The following is a 17,102-nucleotide window of genomic DNA, read 5'->3' as shown; positions in this document are numbered from 1 at the left end:
CTGACTTACTATAGTGGTTAAGAGTGTAAGCTCTGAAGTCAGAAGGCCTGTGCCATCTTTTTTTTTTTTTAATTTTTATAAGAGAATAGTTGCTTTACAATGTTGTGTTAGTTTCTGCTGTACAGCAGAGTGAATCAGCTATATGTATACATATATCCCTCGTTTTTTGGATTTTCTTCCCATTTAGGTGACCACAGAGCATTGAGTAGAGTCCCCTGTGCTATACAGTAGGTTCTCATTAGTTATCTATTTTATACATAGTGGTGTATATATGTCAATCCCGATCTCCCAATTCATCCTATCTCCCCCTTCTCCCTTTGGTATCCATACCTTTGTTCTCTACCTCTGTGTCTCCATTTCTGCTTTGCAAATAAGTTCATCTGTACCCTTTTTCTAGATTCCACATATAAGTGATATTACCTGATATTTGTTTTTCTCTTTCTGACTTATGCCATCTTATTAAATAAGAGGATGACTTAGAGCAAGTTGATGAAATACTCTGTACTTGGTTTTCTCATCTGTACAACAGGGATGGTAATAATAGCGCTCATTCCATAGGATCATTGTAGGCATACACTGAGAAGATGCTTATAAAATGCTTCAAAGAGTGTGACACAGAGTAAGTGCTAAGTAAAGGTTAGCCATTATCCTCTTACCAGGCCTCTTATCATTTATGGTGTTGCATCTAAAGTACAATTTAAAACTGAGCCCAACTCCTGGCTTCTTCTTTTCCTGAAGGAGTCATTCATTCCGATTTGGCTATTACATGATTGTCAACTCACAGAGTAGCCGCAGTGGTCTTGAGCGTTGTAGCATCTTATAGACTTTAAGAGGGGGTGGGGGCTTGCTATTATGTTAGAATAAACAATAACAATGAACATTATTTTGTGCCAGATTCTGCGCAAAGAACGATAACCCTAGTATTACCCCAATCTTAATAGATTAGGAGACAGTTTTAGAGAGGTTTATGTTTTGCCCCAACTCGTGCTTGGGGGAACGTCAAGACTTATGCCCAGGCAATCTCTACTCTTAACCTTCAAGTCATCCCATTTGCTACATTTATCATAGAAAAAACAACGCTATTTTTTTGAATTCCTTATTGTAATTTTGATCCGAGATTTTTATTTTTAGTTCCACTCAGTAGAGCCCAAACCTTGGAAACATAAGCAGCCTTCACACAGTAACATCGGGTTAATCTACAAGGAACAGAAATGGAAATAAGCCTGAAACATAAATGGAGAAAATATAGGGGCTATTTTTTTTAGGTGAAACGGTGAGAAGTGCCAAAAACTAAATAAATACTAGTCAATATATTTGGATAAAAATTCCTTTTGTTTTTAACAACAAATGGAGAATTCCATAAATATAACCAGAATTATTATCTCATTTTGTTTTCACGCCCAATTTATGACTGTGAAATAACTAAAACTCTAAAATATATTTGAAATAGCTAGAACTCTAAAATATATTTGTCCTGCTGCATCTGCCTTTTCCATTTGCAATATTATCTTTGTGGAAATCATCTATGGGTAGATTAGGAGTATAGGAGTACGGTTATTGAAGAAGAGGGCTCACATGTTGGACAGTTCATCTCTTAAACATTTTTTTTTTCGAAGTATAGTTGATTTACAGTGTTGTGTTAATTTCTGCTGTACAGCAAAGTGATTCAGTTACACATGTATACATTCTTTTTCATATTCTTTTCCATTATGGTTTATCACAGGATATTGAATCTAGTTCCCTGTGCTATACAGTAGGACCTTGCTGTTTATCCATTCCATATATAATAGTTTACATCTGCTAATCCCAAACTCCCACTCCATCCCTCCTCCCCCCACCCCCCTCCCCCTGACAACCACAAATCTGTTCTCTATGTCTGTGAGTTGAACAGTTCATCTCTGGTGCCTGTCTCTAAACTCAACTACTCCTTGCTCCTTGCTTGGGGCAAAAGATGGCTTGGATTCTAAACCAACTTCAGTCTTTTGGCATTATCTATTGAAATTTTAAATATGTGTTCCCTTTTACTCAGTAATTTCACATTTAGAAGTTTATTCAAGAGAAATGCCCAAATATACAAAGATACATATAAGGGTTTTTACTGTTACCTTCTTTGTGATTAATGATAGATATCCATCAGGAAGGGATTGTGTATATATACCATAATGTGGCCATCCAGAGGAATACATAGATAGATACAATACAAAAGAGAAAATTGTAGGCAGTGTTCATAATACTCATACTACAGAAGGGTTTTGAAAGGATAGACATCAATGATTGCAAACTCAAATGCACATGGGGGCCAGACTGGTTTTATGAATGGGTCAGGTAGGTACTGTGACAACCTTGAGAGCACACCCTATGTGAAATCAACTGGCACCACTCAGCTTCAGATAATCATTGCTAATGGGTTGGTGGATTTTTGGATTTTCCAAGAAAAGCTGTAACTTCTCGTGCTACTTTGTGGTAGTCTATTTCCTTCTCTGCTGCCTTCAGAGCTCCACAAAAAATATCTCAGTTACATGAACCTTTAGATTTTTATTTTGTGGCAACTAATAGAAATATTAAAAAAAAATATTTTAAACTGGATTTTGTCTTGCGGGCTCACAGTATGTGGGCCATACTCTTAGCAATGGCTCTCTCTGGAGAATCATATTATGGGCTAATTTCCACTCTCTATACGTTGCTTTATGTTTGAGGGGTTTTCGGCCTGTCTCAAGAACCCATTTCTTGGTTGAGGTGAGGGCTGAGGGCCCTATACTCATGATGAGCAAGGGTTCAGGCCTTCCCAGTGACCTAGAAATCCACCTCCTTGACCAGGTCTTGGAGATAAGCCTTGTACTGGTTCAAGGTGAGGGAGAGTAAGTGGCTGTTGGAAATGTGCAGGTTCAAGGTATGCCCCAGGGAGGAGGTACCCTCTAAATGGGCCATATCTGGCAGGGTGCTGAGGCACGTGGGAACAACCTTGACCACCAGGAGCCTCTTGATAGACAGCTGGTCCTGGGACCACGAGTCCCCAGCAAGAGAATTACAGGGTGTAGATGGTGTCTGCTTCCTTCCCTGAAGATGATCAGGTTTGCCACAAAAGGTTCCAGGTGGAACATGCCTCCTTTCTTGCCCTTGGGGGCCTCGCCATCGTGCTGGTGGCCACCATCAGGAAGGCGGTCTAGCCCATGGCCCAGTACCAGTGGCAGTACCCCAGCCTCTGGGCCCATAGCTGCTGCCAAGCTCTCTGCAGAGCTCCCCACTTCCTCCCCCCACCCCCCTGCAAGGCAGCTCAGCACAGCCTCATGTAGCCTGTCATACCCTGGGGTCTGACAGTCTTATTGGCTGTCCAAGCAGTGCCCTGTCCCCTGCATCTGACCCCACCAGCCACAGGCCCCTGGGGCAGAAGACAGTCTGCTGGAAGACTTGGTTCCCAGGTAGGAGGTGGTCCCCTTGAACTTCCACTCTGAGCAGTGATAGCAGCAATCTTAAGAGAGAGGGGCGAGAGAGTGTAGGGGGCCGTCTCCCCAGCTCCAGCCCCTCCCATGCCACAGCTGGTACTCACCTTCCTCAGGTAAGCTGCCACAGTGGGCTATTGGGAGTGGGAGCGGGGGTCCAAGTTAGGGCAGGGAACAGGGATGTTTAAGGTGGGGCTCAGCAAAAGCTGAGGAGTGTGCTCAGGGTCCACACCCAGGCTCGAAGGCCCCCATCTGGTAATGGGGCCAAGCCCATGTCACTCAGGAACTCCTTCTGGGCGTCAGAGGTACCACATCTGCCACTGGTGTCTGGAGAGGTATCCGGCTCAGGAAAGTCCCCAGCTCCTGAGGTCACAAACTCGTAGATCTAGTGCAGATCCTGGGGGGTCCTTGCTCTGTCCTAGGCCAAATGCAATAAAATACTTCCTTCTGGTTTAGGGCAGACCGGAAATTCCTCTTCTGGGTCAGCAGGTTGGGCTTATCCTTCCCAGGGTTTTAGGACCTCTAGCCTTGGCCCAGGCTGGAAGATGCGGAAGTCCTCCCGCTGGGCATCTTGCCGCAAACCATTCTTCAAAGTGATGCAGAGGCACATGCGGCTGTGGTCCAGGCAGGCCACGCCCTACGGCTGCCCCAGGCCCAGCTGCCACACGGATCCGAGGCTTTAGGGTTCCCATGGTCCAGCATAGAGGCTCGGTGCACGCAGGGTGCTGGGACCTAGGCCTGCTCTTGGACTCCAGGTAGCTCTCGAGCTCACAGCTGCAGGTATCCGTCCCTTCCTGGCAGCTGGGATTTAGAGTGGTGGAGCTTTCTTTTCTATCTACTGCTTTTGTGATGAATACAAACACACAAACATACTTACACTGGCCTCATGCTAGAAAGGTCTGAACCAAAGTGAGTTTCCAGACCATTTCAGACTGGAGCCAGTTTCAGGATTTTGGTCCAGCTTTGGTTTTGTTACTGATCGCAAGTATCTTGAGTTTGGTGGATACCCCTGGGCTCATCTAGATAATGAGCTCCTCTGGATACTGCTTTGGACTAGGGTTTCTGCAGCCTTGAGATACTTCTGGCTGTGTTGGACCGTATGGGTCCTTGGGGTAGAAGCAGCATTTTAAGGAAGGGAACGATCATCTCTCTCAATTTCCATGATGTGCTCAGAGTTTGTGGGAAAATGAATAGCTAAGTGATCATCTTTCATTCATTCATTCACTCTTTCATTCAGCAAAGATGCTCTGAGTGCTTACTATGTGTCTGGCCCTTTGTTGGGTCTTGATAGCAGTGAGAGATTTGCATGGAGTTCCCAGCTTTGGAGGTAGCACCAAATAAAGAGACTGATGTAAAATCGTGTGAAACGTAGTGTGGTGAGGGTCAGCACATGATGCCTCGGGAGACTCCAGTGGAAGTTAGGGAAGACTTGCCTGAAGAGGTAGCACCTGGGCTGAGTTTGGAGCGATGAGCAGGAGTTAGCCTGGTAAAGAAATGAGGGACTGTTGAGAGATCCACAGGTGTAAAGGCATGAAGGCAGGAGAGGACCTGGGACCTTCTGGGAACAGCCCGTACTCTGTAGAGCCTGAGTACTGAGTTTGTGGCAGGAGATGTCAGGCTTTGGGATGAGCGTGGGCAGCCATCTGATCACAAGCGCTCGATAGAGCAGCCTGGGATGCCTGGGCTCCATCCTAAAAGAACGTGAAAGCCAATGACTGGTTTTAAGCTAGGGAGATTTGGGGGCTGTCTTATATATTTATGTCAACGAATATTTTCACCCAGAGTTTTCATTTTGTGTTCCCTTGATTCTATGAACCAAGGGGTGTGGGGTGGGAAATACTGTTTTTTTGTTTTTATTAAGTGAAAGGAAACAAGTGTTTAAAAAAAAAAACTCTACAAAATAATGGGTGAGAAACTGTAGCTTTAAGTTTTATACCTTCTGTGCTGCTTGACTTTAGATGTTTCATGACATGTCATACATTGCCTGCAAGTTAATTAACCCATCAACTTGGAAGGTTGCTGGTAAATTCCAAACCAGTTTCGAGGGTGTGTATGTATTCTGAGTGGGGAGCTGGTTAAAGACATCCATAACATTATGATAATCCTTGCTGAATATTGCTAGGATTTCAACTAGCAATTCATGCCATTTCTGGCACCATTACCCACAAAAGGCCACGCTTCCCCAGAAAGGTAGATGAATCCTCAATGAATAGGAAGAGAATAAACATGTTTAACTTGGTAATAACTTGACTTCCCTGTCTCACAAGGTGAAAGGGAAAAGTCAGTGGTTTTTGAGAGAGAGAGAAGGGAGGGGAGGGAGGAACAGACTGGGTTGACTGGTGACGCTGTGAAAGCCCCACAATTGCTGTCACGGTGGTTTTTCATCCCTGGAGCAGGGTGATGTCATTTGCTGCTGCCTATGCATTCATCTCTGGCTTTCTTGTCTTTTTGCCATGAGGACACATGCATATGCTGAATGTGTAAGTGTGCCCCAGGGAGGCTGTAAGGATTTTAGAGGCAGACTAAGCAGGATTCAGATTCTCCTCTGCAACTTACTTAGCTGCGAGAGCCTGGGAAAATTGTTTACCCTACCTGATCGGATTTCAGAGTGCCCACCTAGCCTGGGCTTCTGTGACAATTAAATGGGCTGAGATGTTTGTGTATAGCGACTGACACATACCTGATGTTCAATAGATGTTAATTTCTCTCCCGACCCTGGACTAAAGTTACTTTTAATTGGTTTTCATAGGAATAGCCATTTGTCTCCCTGACTCTCTGTCCTGCTTACTTTTCACCAGTAAGGAAACACATGTTCAGAGAAGTGGGAACTTTGGGAGCAGAATGCCTTGTATTCCAATCCTAGTGTTACTACTCGCTTTGGACAGGTGACTCAATATTTTTATTTTATTTTATTTTAAAATTTATTTTAAAGTAATGTGTATTTTGTTGTAGTTTATCTTATGACAGGGCCGAAAGTAAGCTCATCACACGAGATGAATTGTGCCGAAACACAGCAGTAGAGGGCTGCCTGCCGCTCGCTCAGGCAAAACAGCGCCGTCTGTCCTGCTGTGGTAGCTTTTATTAAAGCATTATCTATGTTTACATTTTAAGACTTATTTTCTTAACATTCCAGAAATGCCAAAGCAGCAACATATGCTTCTATGGATTATACAAGCAATAATGGGCTTTCTTGAAAACATGCCGTGCTTCGTCCTTGAGCGCAAAAGCAGCACAAGGTTCCCACCATTATTTTGATTATACTGAAGTAGCACAAGGACATTTCCTTGCGTTCCCACCATTCTGATTATACTGAGGACATCTCATGGATCAGTGCCCAAAGCACTCAATGCTTATTCACAGGCCCCCGGTTTGCCGGGGTGGCTCAAAGCAATCAGGACTGTTTGCAGTTCTGGCTTATTCGCCAGCCCCCAGTTTGCTGGGGCGGGGGGGCTCATGGGTCACATCTCCTTTCCATGTCCTCAGTTATTCCACTACAGTATTTGTTTTTTTGTTGTTGTTGTTTTAATTAATTCATTAATTTGGTTGCGCTGAGTCTTAGTCGCGGCAGGCAGGCTCCTTAGTTGTGGCATGTGAACTCTTAGTTGCGGCATGCATGTGGGATCTAGTTCCCTGACCAGGGATTGAACCTGGACACCCTGCATTGGGAGTGCAGAGTCTTATCCACTGCACCACCAGGGAAGTCCCTCAATAATTTCAGAGTTAGTTTTCTTCTCTTTGAAATGGGAACAGTGATGCCCAATACTTCCTGAATCTTCCACGGTCATTGTAAAGACTCAGTGAAGTAAGGCAGGGTTCCCAAACCTCAGAGAAGCAGAATCACCCAGACATCTTGTTAAAACAGAGAGCTAGACTCCATCCTCAGGGGTTGTGATTCCTGAAGTCTTGGGAGAGGCTGAGAATTTGCATTTCTAACCAATTCCCAGACAGTGCTAGTGTGGTGGTCCCAGGCCATACTTTGACAACAGGGCAGCCTGTCAATACCAGATGGATGTGAGCTACCATCACCTTTTGTATTTTTGGGTAGGGGTCATAAAGTAGTTGCCACCACTTGGCTATTATTCTAATTTGGGGGGCTTATTTTGGCTATGTCAATTAATTGCTTAATTTTGAATTTAAGTAGAACTAATATAAGCAGTGAGGAGAAATAATTTAGTATTCTAGGGGGTTGGAATCTACCTTTGCTGCTGAGGACATCTGTGTGACGCAGACATAGGAAGGAGGGACCTGGACTGACCAGGCATCAATACAGTTTTATCAGCCTTGACCTCTTGGGATGTGTCTGGATTAAAAAACACATTTCTGGAACATTCTCCTATTGCACAAGACTCTCTACCAGGTGTTAAGGGCACGTTTTAGGGAAATTCTAGAAAATGACAGGGGAGTTCCACAGGCCAGAATTTCTTTTAGTAACTTGTAAAAAAAAAAACAAAAACACCCATCATCCCTAGGGCTTTTAAGTACATAAAGATGGATCTTCCCACTGAGGAAATCATGGGCCCTGACTCTTTTATTTTAGAAGGTGGATGGCAAAGATAAGGATCATGGTGACACCTCTGTCACTTCATGAGCAGCCTGAATTACAGATCTAAAATTAACAGCTTCTCCCCCAACCACCAACCCAATACTTAAACTCTCCTTTGTCATTGTTTCTAGAAGCAATCGAGTCATAAGAAATTCTACCTGAATCTGCAAGCCTTTCAAACACAGCCAAGGTGGGGAATTCAGTGTCACGTTAGCGTTAAGGGTTTAGATTCTGGGGCTTCCCTGGTGGCGCAGTGGTTGAGAGTCCGCCTGCCGACGCAGGGGACACGGGTTCGTGCCCCAGTCCGGGAGGATCCCACATGCCGCAGAGCGGCTGGGCCCGTGAGCCATGGCCGCTGAGCCTGCGCGTCCGGAGCCTGTGCTCCGCAACAGGAGAGGCCACAACAGTGAGAGGCCCGCGTACCCCCCCCCAAAAAAAAAGAAAAAAAAAAAGAGTTTAGGTTCTGGGGTCAGATGGATGGGGCCCATCTCTCCACTTTCTGGCTTGGAGAGAGTGCCCTTAACAGATGACTTTCTAAACTCCCATTTTCTTATCTAAATTGAGGGCAGTAGTAGTACTTATTCCAAAGAGTCTTTGTGAGGGTTATTTAGATAAGTATGTGAGGACTCAATAAATGACAGCTATTGTTACTACCCGGGTGATTTTTAAGAGTTTAGGATTGGGACCAACAGCTGCATGCCCCCCTGAGCTGTCCCGTTTACAGAATTATCCAGCAGTGTTCAGTTGGTTTGTGGGGCTAGATTTTCCGTTTTCTCCAATTTGTTTATATGGTTTTGGATTGAAAGAGAAGGGGAAAGAAATGGGGACACAGGGACAGAGGATGGCCTGTGGGGAGTATGACCCTGCCTGACCCAAGGAACGGCGGCTCAGCCCCCGTAAGGCAGGAGTTAGAGCCATAAGCTGAAGGATCTGTTCTCCCCAGGTGGTGCGGGACACTCAGTGGCTCAGAGGCCAAGGTGACAAAATGCAGAGTTGGGGAAAGGGCTTACACATGGCACCAGGGGTGCAGTGAAAACACAAGGGAACCCGGGTCTGTTTTCCTCTCAAAGTTTTGAGGTCCCAAGAGGCAGCATCCTGGGCAGGAAAGCAGTGTTTTCATGGAGGCCACAGCATCCACGGAGATGACAAAGTAATTCCCACAGGGACTTGTGAGTGGGTAGTAGTTATTAATGAAGAACACAAGGGGACTCGTTCCGAAGGTTCTCCTTCTGTGTGCGGGGAAATCCCTAAACGACGGGGGTTCAAGTGACACAGGTGGGAACAGGGGAGGAGTAGGGACTTTCGGGTGATGTCGCTGAAGTCTGCTGCAGAATGCTGGGCACAGGGTAACCATCCAGGAACTGGTCATTATTCCTAGCTGTTTCCTGCCACCTGACCTTGCCCTGTGCCCATGGCCCCGGGCAAGGTCTGCTTGAGTATTGAAGGACATGAGAATTCTCAACCTCTCTTTCCATGGAACTCTTTGGAGAATGCAGAGTAGGGTATTATTAAGTCCATGCTAAGTCAGTTTTCTCGATCACAACCACAAAATATCTACTTTTGAGAGGAAAGAGTAACTTAGGCCTTAGGTACTAGGCAATAGTGACGATCCTGGCCGGCTCCCTAGACTTGGAGGCAGAAGACCTTGTTCAGACCCCAGATTTGTTACCTTTGAGCGTTGAGGCCATAGGCTAATTATTTAACTTCCTCGTCTGTACAGTGGGGACAAAACTGCCTGCCCTACCACCAGATAATAAATGCAAAATGTTTTGTAAACTGTAACGTTCTGTTTAAGGGAATTAAGGAAAGTGGTTTTGGTTTGGCTGATGGTGACAGCTCCTAGGGCTACTGGCATTCGACCAAGTGATGGTGCCTTATTCCAAAATGAAGACTCATGAGGGAACTCAGGCGTGGAGACAGGTGAGGGATGGGGAGGTGTTTGGGGAGCTCCCTGGGTGTTCACTACCTACTCCCGAGGCTGGTCTGTGGGACACGAACCCAATAATCTCATCAGGAGGTATCAATTACTGGGGCAATGCTGAGGATGCGACAGCTGCCCCTCCTGTCGCCTCTGCTGTGGTCATGTATCCCTGTCTACCTTCTAGACTGTGCACTTCTAGATCATGGACCATGTTCTCTTCTCTTCATTGTCCAGCCCCTGGCACAGGGCCTGCCACTCAGTGGTGGTTCGTCCCATCAGGGTTTATGGAACGATTCAGTGAGTGAGTGACTGAGAGGGTGTGTTTCCTTTTTTTGGATCACGGTTCTTGTCTGTATCCTGCACACTTTCATTCTTACGCTGCTTCTCTTTCTGAAATGCCCTTAAAGTAATCCACAGCTCTGGGGAGACTGGAACATGGAAACACAAATTCATGGGTTGAAGAAACAGGAAAAGCTGAGGAAGAACAATAAGAATTGCTTTCCTTTCTGAGCTCTTTGTGCCTTGGGGATCAACTCTGGGGGAGAAAGGAGACTTGGGAATTGGTCGCTGGTGGTGGGTGCGTGGGTGGGGCAGCAGGCATCTTCTGTGGAGAATTCGCCTGTCTTGACACAATAATGCTGTTCTGTAACTTGAAGGAGTTGTGGGCTCTGAAGACTTCTGGCCCTGGAAATAGGAGCTTTTTCAAAAAGAACCAGGAACTGACAAAATAAATCTGGAAATGGCTCCTATTGTTGTTAGGGTTGAAACAGGTGTCTTGTGAGTTTCCTGCATGCTGCTATGATTGTAAACCAGGGAACATCTTGATTTTATGTCGGTTTCCCTTGTTGCTCCCAAAACCTCTTACGGATCGTAACAACAGTGACATCAATGTGGACAGTGCCCTTTCTCTAAGGGCTTGCTCTACACCACCCTGTCTTATTTCTCACAACAACTCTGTAAGATTAGTGACAACCATGACCCCATTTTACAGATGAGGAAATGGAGGCTCAGAGAGGTCAAGTGATTTCCCCAAGGTCACACAGCCAGTCAACTTAATTTGAACCATGTTTGAATCCCAGCCTGAAAGCTACATCCATTCCCTCCTCCACCCCCTGAACTGCCTCCTTTGAAAAGTGTAAGGTTGAGTTTATTGATGAGGTTGTACAGACTTGCCTCTGAAGTATTTTCTAGGCAGTTCAAATAAACCCCTTCAAGATGCAGACTGTGTGTATTTCCCCGACAAGAAATCCTCCCCGTCCCAACACCTCCCTTCAAGGGGTTTTTAATAGACAGCGCCCCCTCCCACCCCCAGGGTTCAGCCTGGGGGAGAAAATGAGACAAGAAAACAAGGAAATAAAAGAAAACAAAAGACCCCAAGGCCTGTAACCAGTCATGAATGAAACATGCTTCCCCAGCCTCACAGAATGTCAGTCAGATTCTCTTTGTGCTCAAAGCTCTGGTTTCGCAGAGCATCAGTTTCCCCTAATAATAAGCTTTTTTATCCTTCATCTGATGATGCGGCCTGGTCTTGAGGGTTCTTATCATGTCTATTGCTCATCCAGGATGACAGACACACGCACAGAGAGTTTGTCACTTCCCTTCATTTCTTTTCCTTTCCCGTCACACGTGATTTCCGCCCCAGTGCAAGCAGGGGTCTGAGCAGCATCCCGCCTTTTCCTCCGCCCCCCGCCTCCCTCCCACACAGCTCTTTGAGTTCCCATGAGTAAGCTCGTCTTTCTCCACCCCTCCACGGCGACTTGTCAGCTGGGTGTGCCCCTGGGGGCCCGGTATTTCCGACAGGATGTATATTTGAGCTAACACGTGTCATGTATGAACTTTGTTCCAGGCACATGCTGAGAGCTTTGAACGGATTATCTCATTTGCTACTTACATCATCCCAAGGAGGAGGGTCCTGGCGGTAAACCCACTGTACAGATGCGGAAACTGAGGCACAAGATGTCCAAGGGCACATAGCCCTCTAGTGTCTAGAGTCTAGAGCCTATCTTCTTAACCAGCAGGACTCACCAGCTTAGGTTTTGTTCTGGAAACTTCCTTGTGCAACATCGGAGAGCCTTGAGAGTATCTCTGGTTTTTGAAGTTCTCAGCCCACAGGGCCCTAGAGCAGTGGTCCCCAACCTTTTTGGCACCAGGGACCGGTTTCATGGAAGACAGTTTTTCCACGGACAGGTTGAGGGGGGCCGGGGGTGTGGTTCAGGTGGTAATGCGAGCAATGAGGAGCGAAGGGGAGCCGCAGATGAAGCTTCGCTCGCTCTCCCGCCCGCTTGCCTCTCACCTCCTGCTGTGCGGCCCGGTTCCTAACAGGCCGCGGACCAGTATCTGTCCATGGCCCGGGGGTTGGGGACCCCTGCCCTAGAGAATCAAGGTGGACAGTAACCTCGGAAAGGTCAAGTCAAGCAGTAACAATGACTAGAGGGGTTTACAGACCATCCGCAGACCGTTTAAGGTAACCAAAACCTGACCATTCTCTCCCTGTAAGGAGAGCGCAGGAATGGTGGTGGGAATGGCCCCCTGCACCTGTCTCTGTCTGTCACCTCCTGCAAGACCTCCTCCCCATCATTTGCACCTTCCCCACACTTCTGTCATTACAGCCATCTATGGATAGGTAGGGTGACCTTAAGGACAGCAGTTCTTAAGGTTTCAGGGGGGTCAGGATCACTTAGGGAGCTTATCTAAAATCTGGATTCTGGAAATTCTGATTCAGGAGGCCTGGGAGAGGGACCTAGAATTTTCATTTTTCCAAGCACCTCTGGTGATCCTGATGCAAGAAGTCTCCAACCCGCTATTTAAAAGTAACCACTGCTTCTGGGACAATAGCATTAGGACAAGGAAGCAAAATGCAATGGAGGTCAGCTGCCTCGAGCAATCTCTCACAAGTGCCCGAGAGCAGGACTGTAATCCCGGGACCCCAGCATCACTTGGTTGCCCTGCTCTCTGCTCTTCACCCTTCACCTCTGTTGCTGGGGAGGATGCAGCTGAGGAGCTGTTCATCTTTATCTGCTGTGCTTATTGTAGGAGCTCAATAATATTCATTATTATTTATTATTCTTCTTAACTAGGATCAAGATTTTTATCTTCTGGTCTAATATCTCCTACCAAGGGATTCTCTAACCCGTTTAGAGACCAACTTTGACTGCCCATTTTGACCAACTGAAATGATCAGGAAAAAGTAGGGAAGAGATCCTGCACTAGAGACAGGTTATAAAGACAGCTGCATGTTTAGGTGTAGAGACAGCTGAAGGTGCCCCCAGCTTGGTTCCCTCTTTAAGTTGTGCTGGAGGCTTCACCTCCCACAGGAGGCCTTTTTCCGAAGAGGAGTGGCTACCCGTCCCATCCCAGATATAATCTGCGGGGCACTCCCATTGCTATGCTCAGTTTACAGCCAATCCGTCAATGTTAAGTGGCATGTAATCATTTGCTCTATCAGGTTAGTAATAAACCTCTGAACATGTCATTCTGCAATAAGTTATTTCATTTTCTTTGATCCATAGCGTGCTTCTAAAACCAGAGCTTTTCTGATGCCCACAAAGGCTGTAGACTCTACTAGGACAGGAAACACAAGGATCTTGAGAGAGCCGTGTAGTGCCTGACACACAGAAGGTGTGCCGTAAATGTTTGTTGATTAAGTGACTGTAATTCTGTGAATCCACAATGTTTTGAGGAGCGGTTGTCTCCAGATGAGACTCTGTGGGCTGGACCAGAATAAGTCCATGTAAAGTTGCACTCTTCTCAGACAAAAATGCAAAACTTTAGGGCAGTGTATTAAGTTTTTCATAAAGCTAAATTTAAAAGACTGTCTCTTCTGAGACTATGTTCTTCCTAATTTGGGTGTGTTAAAATTACCTCTATTCTATGAGGTGATAACAAGAGATGTGACCATATTGACTTAACTGACTCCACACCCCCCTCTTTTGTGTAGGCTCCTGCATTTCTTGCCTAGAAGACTGAAGTAGCCTCCAGAAGTAGCCTGCCTGAGCCCACTTCCCCCCTTTTATCTGTCAAGACTTTCAGTTACAATCCAGACAAGGGGATTCTAGCTGACCTGGGTATTTCCTCAAAGACAGAAAGACTATTTAAAAGAAGGTAGGCCTAAAGGCATGGTGCTATCCTCAGTTGGATCCTGGAAGAGAAAAAGGACATTAGTGGAAAGACTGGTAAAATCCAGATGAAGTTTGTAGTTTAGTTAATGGTAATCTATCACTGTTAGTGTCTTCATTGTGCTGACTACACCGTGGTTATGTAAGACGTTAGCGGTAGGAGAAACCGGGTGAAGGGTATAGGAAATCTCTGTGCTATTTTTGTAGCTTTTCCACGAATCTAAAATTATTCCAAAATAAATAATAAAAAAAAATTTAAAATAATGCCAACAGTCCATGTGCTCAAAAATCCATTTGATCAAAGTTACCTTTTGAATATGTAAATCAGAGCATATCAGTATGTTTGTTAAAGTCTTTCAGTGACTTCCCATTGCCCTGGGGATCAAATCCCACACCTATACCAGGACCTTGGGAACCAGCCCTGCTGTATCTCCCACCTCATGTCTGGTCTGTCCACTCTGCCTTTGATTACTCCAGTCACAGTGGCCTTCCTGCAGTTTCCTGACGAGGCCATGCTTGTTGCCTCCTTAGGCCTCTGCACCAGAGGGTTCTGTCTAGAACCCTCTTCCACCAGATGTTCGCATGGCTGACTCTGGACACTTAGGGCTCTTCTCCAGCACTTTTGCTGCCCACCCACTCTAGCGTAGCTTCTCTGCTGGTCACTGTCCTTCACTCCACTCTGCTTTGTGGTCTTCAAAACACCCAACACCATCTATCAAATTACTTAAATGATTTCTTTCCTTGGAGTTTATTTGTTTATTGTCTCCCCCTCCCCTTTGGATGTCAGGTCCATGAGGACTGGGGTTTTCTGTTCATCCCTGGATCCTCAGCACCTAGAGTAGCGTCTGGCACATACTAGGGGCTCTCTAATTATTTGCTGAAGGAACGAAAGCAGGGACATTTCATCCAGGAAGGCTCCCTGACCGCTGCTCAGGGATAAGATTCCCCGCCTCTGGTCCCACGGCCTCCTGCATTTCTCTCTTCTACAGCCTTTGCCCAACTGGGTTGTAACTGCCTGTTGGCCCTCTGTCTCCTTCACTAGGCCCTGAGCTCTGGTGGGTAGAATGATGTGATCCACCTTTGCACTTTTCGAACTTGCCCACACCTGGGACAGAGGGCCATTCAACAGCAGTGGAACTCATTAGGGCCTCTGGCTTGGACACTTGCTGGCTAACTTGGGGAGTCTGAGGTGAACCCTATTTTAGACAAGACCAGTCACTGACCACTTCATTCATCTTTGGACCGTCACTGCCTAGCATTAGAATGGGTTATATGGGTTTCCAAACCCTGCCTTGTAATGACTGAGTAACCTTGGGCAGGAAATGTAACCTCCCAGAGCCCTGCTCTCTTCATCCACAGGACGGGGATGTAGATGTTGATGGACATGTGCATACCCACATGTACACACACACACACTTCACATAGCTGATCTTCTTACCCTTTCAATCTCACTTTAAATCTTATCTGCTTTATCTAAAGTAGGTCCCTTGGCCTCAGCCATAGCACTTATCACAGTTTATAATGAAGTGATTTACATATGTTTTGTGTCATCTCCACCATCAGAGCGCAGGTAGGTGGTGTAATTAATTGGCATCACTGTATCCCAGATGTTGCAACAGCAGATAGTATAGAGTTGCTATATTATTATGCCATTATTTATACTTATATTATTTTTATGGACAGTGGGGAGTTATTGAAAAGAAGGAAAAAGAAAATCTCTGGGCAACAAGGTCCTCTTTGCTTGGTTACTGGAGAGGGTAATTTAGATTCACAAAGTCAAGTTGTAGTCTGGGGGTGCCGGCCAAGAGAAATTATTTCCCAAGAAGAGGTGGTGTGTGTTCTACTGATTGTCAATTTATGACCGGCCCCCGAGTTTGAAAAGATAAAGTTTCTTGGATACCTCTTCCCCTCAAGCCTGCTCATGTAGTTTCAATTTATTTTAGTAGTGAATTCAGTTGGTATTTTCTCTGGAACCCTGTTATTAAAACAAACTTGACAGAGACCGTGCTTGCAAATACAACAGCCTAGGAACGAAATGAACTCCGATGTACTATATGAGTTCCAATATTGGTTCAGCCACGGCATGACACTTAGAATGTGTGAGAGCGACGGGAATCTCATTAATCCTCACAATTTAGCACCAGCCTTAGGAAGAGGAGAAAAACACATCTGATCGAACTGTCCTGTTAGTCTTATAAATGTGTGTAAGGGAGGTATTAATGGGGGGCAGTAAAGGGAGCAGGAATATTTATCCCCATTCCTTGGTCATTTGCTGGTAGATCTAAGACAGAAGACTAACTGAGAAGGATTTATAGAAGTAAAATGAGGCTGCCTTCCAAAGGCTCAGATAAGTGGAGAGAACGTCAGTCATTCATCTTTCATTTATTGAGCATCTGCTATGTTCTGGGTGCTATTCGAGGCCATGTGGATCGAGTGTGAAGAAGCCAGTCGAAGTCCCTGCCCCCAAGGAGCTTACATTCTGGTGGGAAGAGGTAGACAACAACCAAATGAGCAAGTTAATCAGTAACTTTAGTAAAGAAAATAAAACAGGGTCACGTTATAGGCTGGTACTCGGATGGGGGTGGTAGGGACTGTTTAGGGTTGACGGTCAGAAAAGGCTTCTCTGAACATGTGACATGGAATGAAAAGCAGATGTTTGGGCGGAGGCAGCTGCTGAGAGATGGAAGTTCCTAGCAGCTCAGCTGAGGAACAGAACAGGAGAAGCCGTGAAATGAGCTCAACATCAGGGAGAAAACCAAAAGGTCTCTCAATCCCTGCCACGTACTAAAATACAAATAATGAACAATTTCACATTCTTTATTACTTACTAGTGATACTTATTACTTACCAGCAGTGTGACCTTAGACAAGGTATTCATCACTCTAATTTGACAGCCATAACATAGCAGTAGTAATGACTACACACCTCCTGGCCGTGTTATGAGACTTACATGTGATGGTAATAAGTACTGATAATTATTGAGTGCTTATAATGTGCCGGGCACTGTGCTAAGCGTTTCATTTACCAAAGCTCATTTAATCTTGTTGCTAACCTTCTTGATAAGGTTAGAAGCTAATATTATG

General features: G+C 45.6%; 1 pseudogene across 1 annotated transcript; it reads right to left on the bottom strand.

Moving 5' to 3' along the window:
• Positions 1-2,793: 2,793 nt before the first annotated feature.
• LOC307184890 (interferon regulatory factor 3-like) lies at positions 2,794-4,050 on the bottom strand (annotated as a pseudogene). Its single transcript has 2 exons — positions 3,548-4,050; positions 2,794-3,448 (listed from the first exon to the last, which is right to left on the bottom strand). The product of its transcript is annotated as an interferon regulatory factor 3-like (transcript).
• Between the last annotated feature and the right edge of the window lie 13,052 nt (positions 4,051-17,102).

The sequence above is a fragment of the Stenella coeruleoalba genome, assembly GCF_951394435.1.
Source record: "Stenella coeruleoalba genome assembly, chromosome: 3".
NCBI classification, from domain to species: Eukaryota; Metazoa; Chordata; class Mammalia; order Artiodactyla; family Delphinidae; genus Stenella; species Stenella coeruleoalba.
This window is presented reverse-complemented; position numbering and strand designations above follow the sequence as displayed.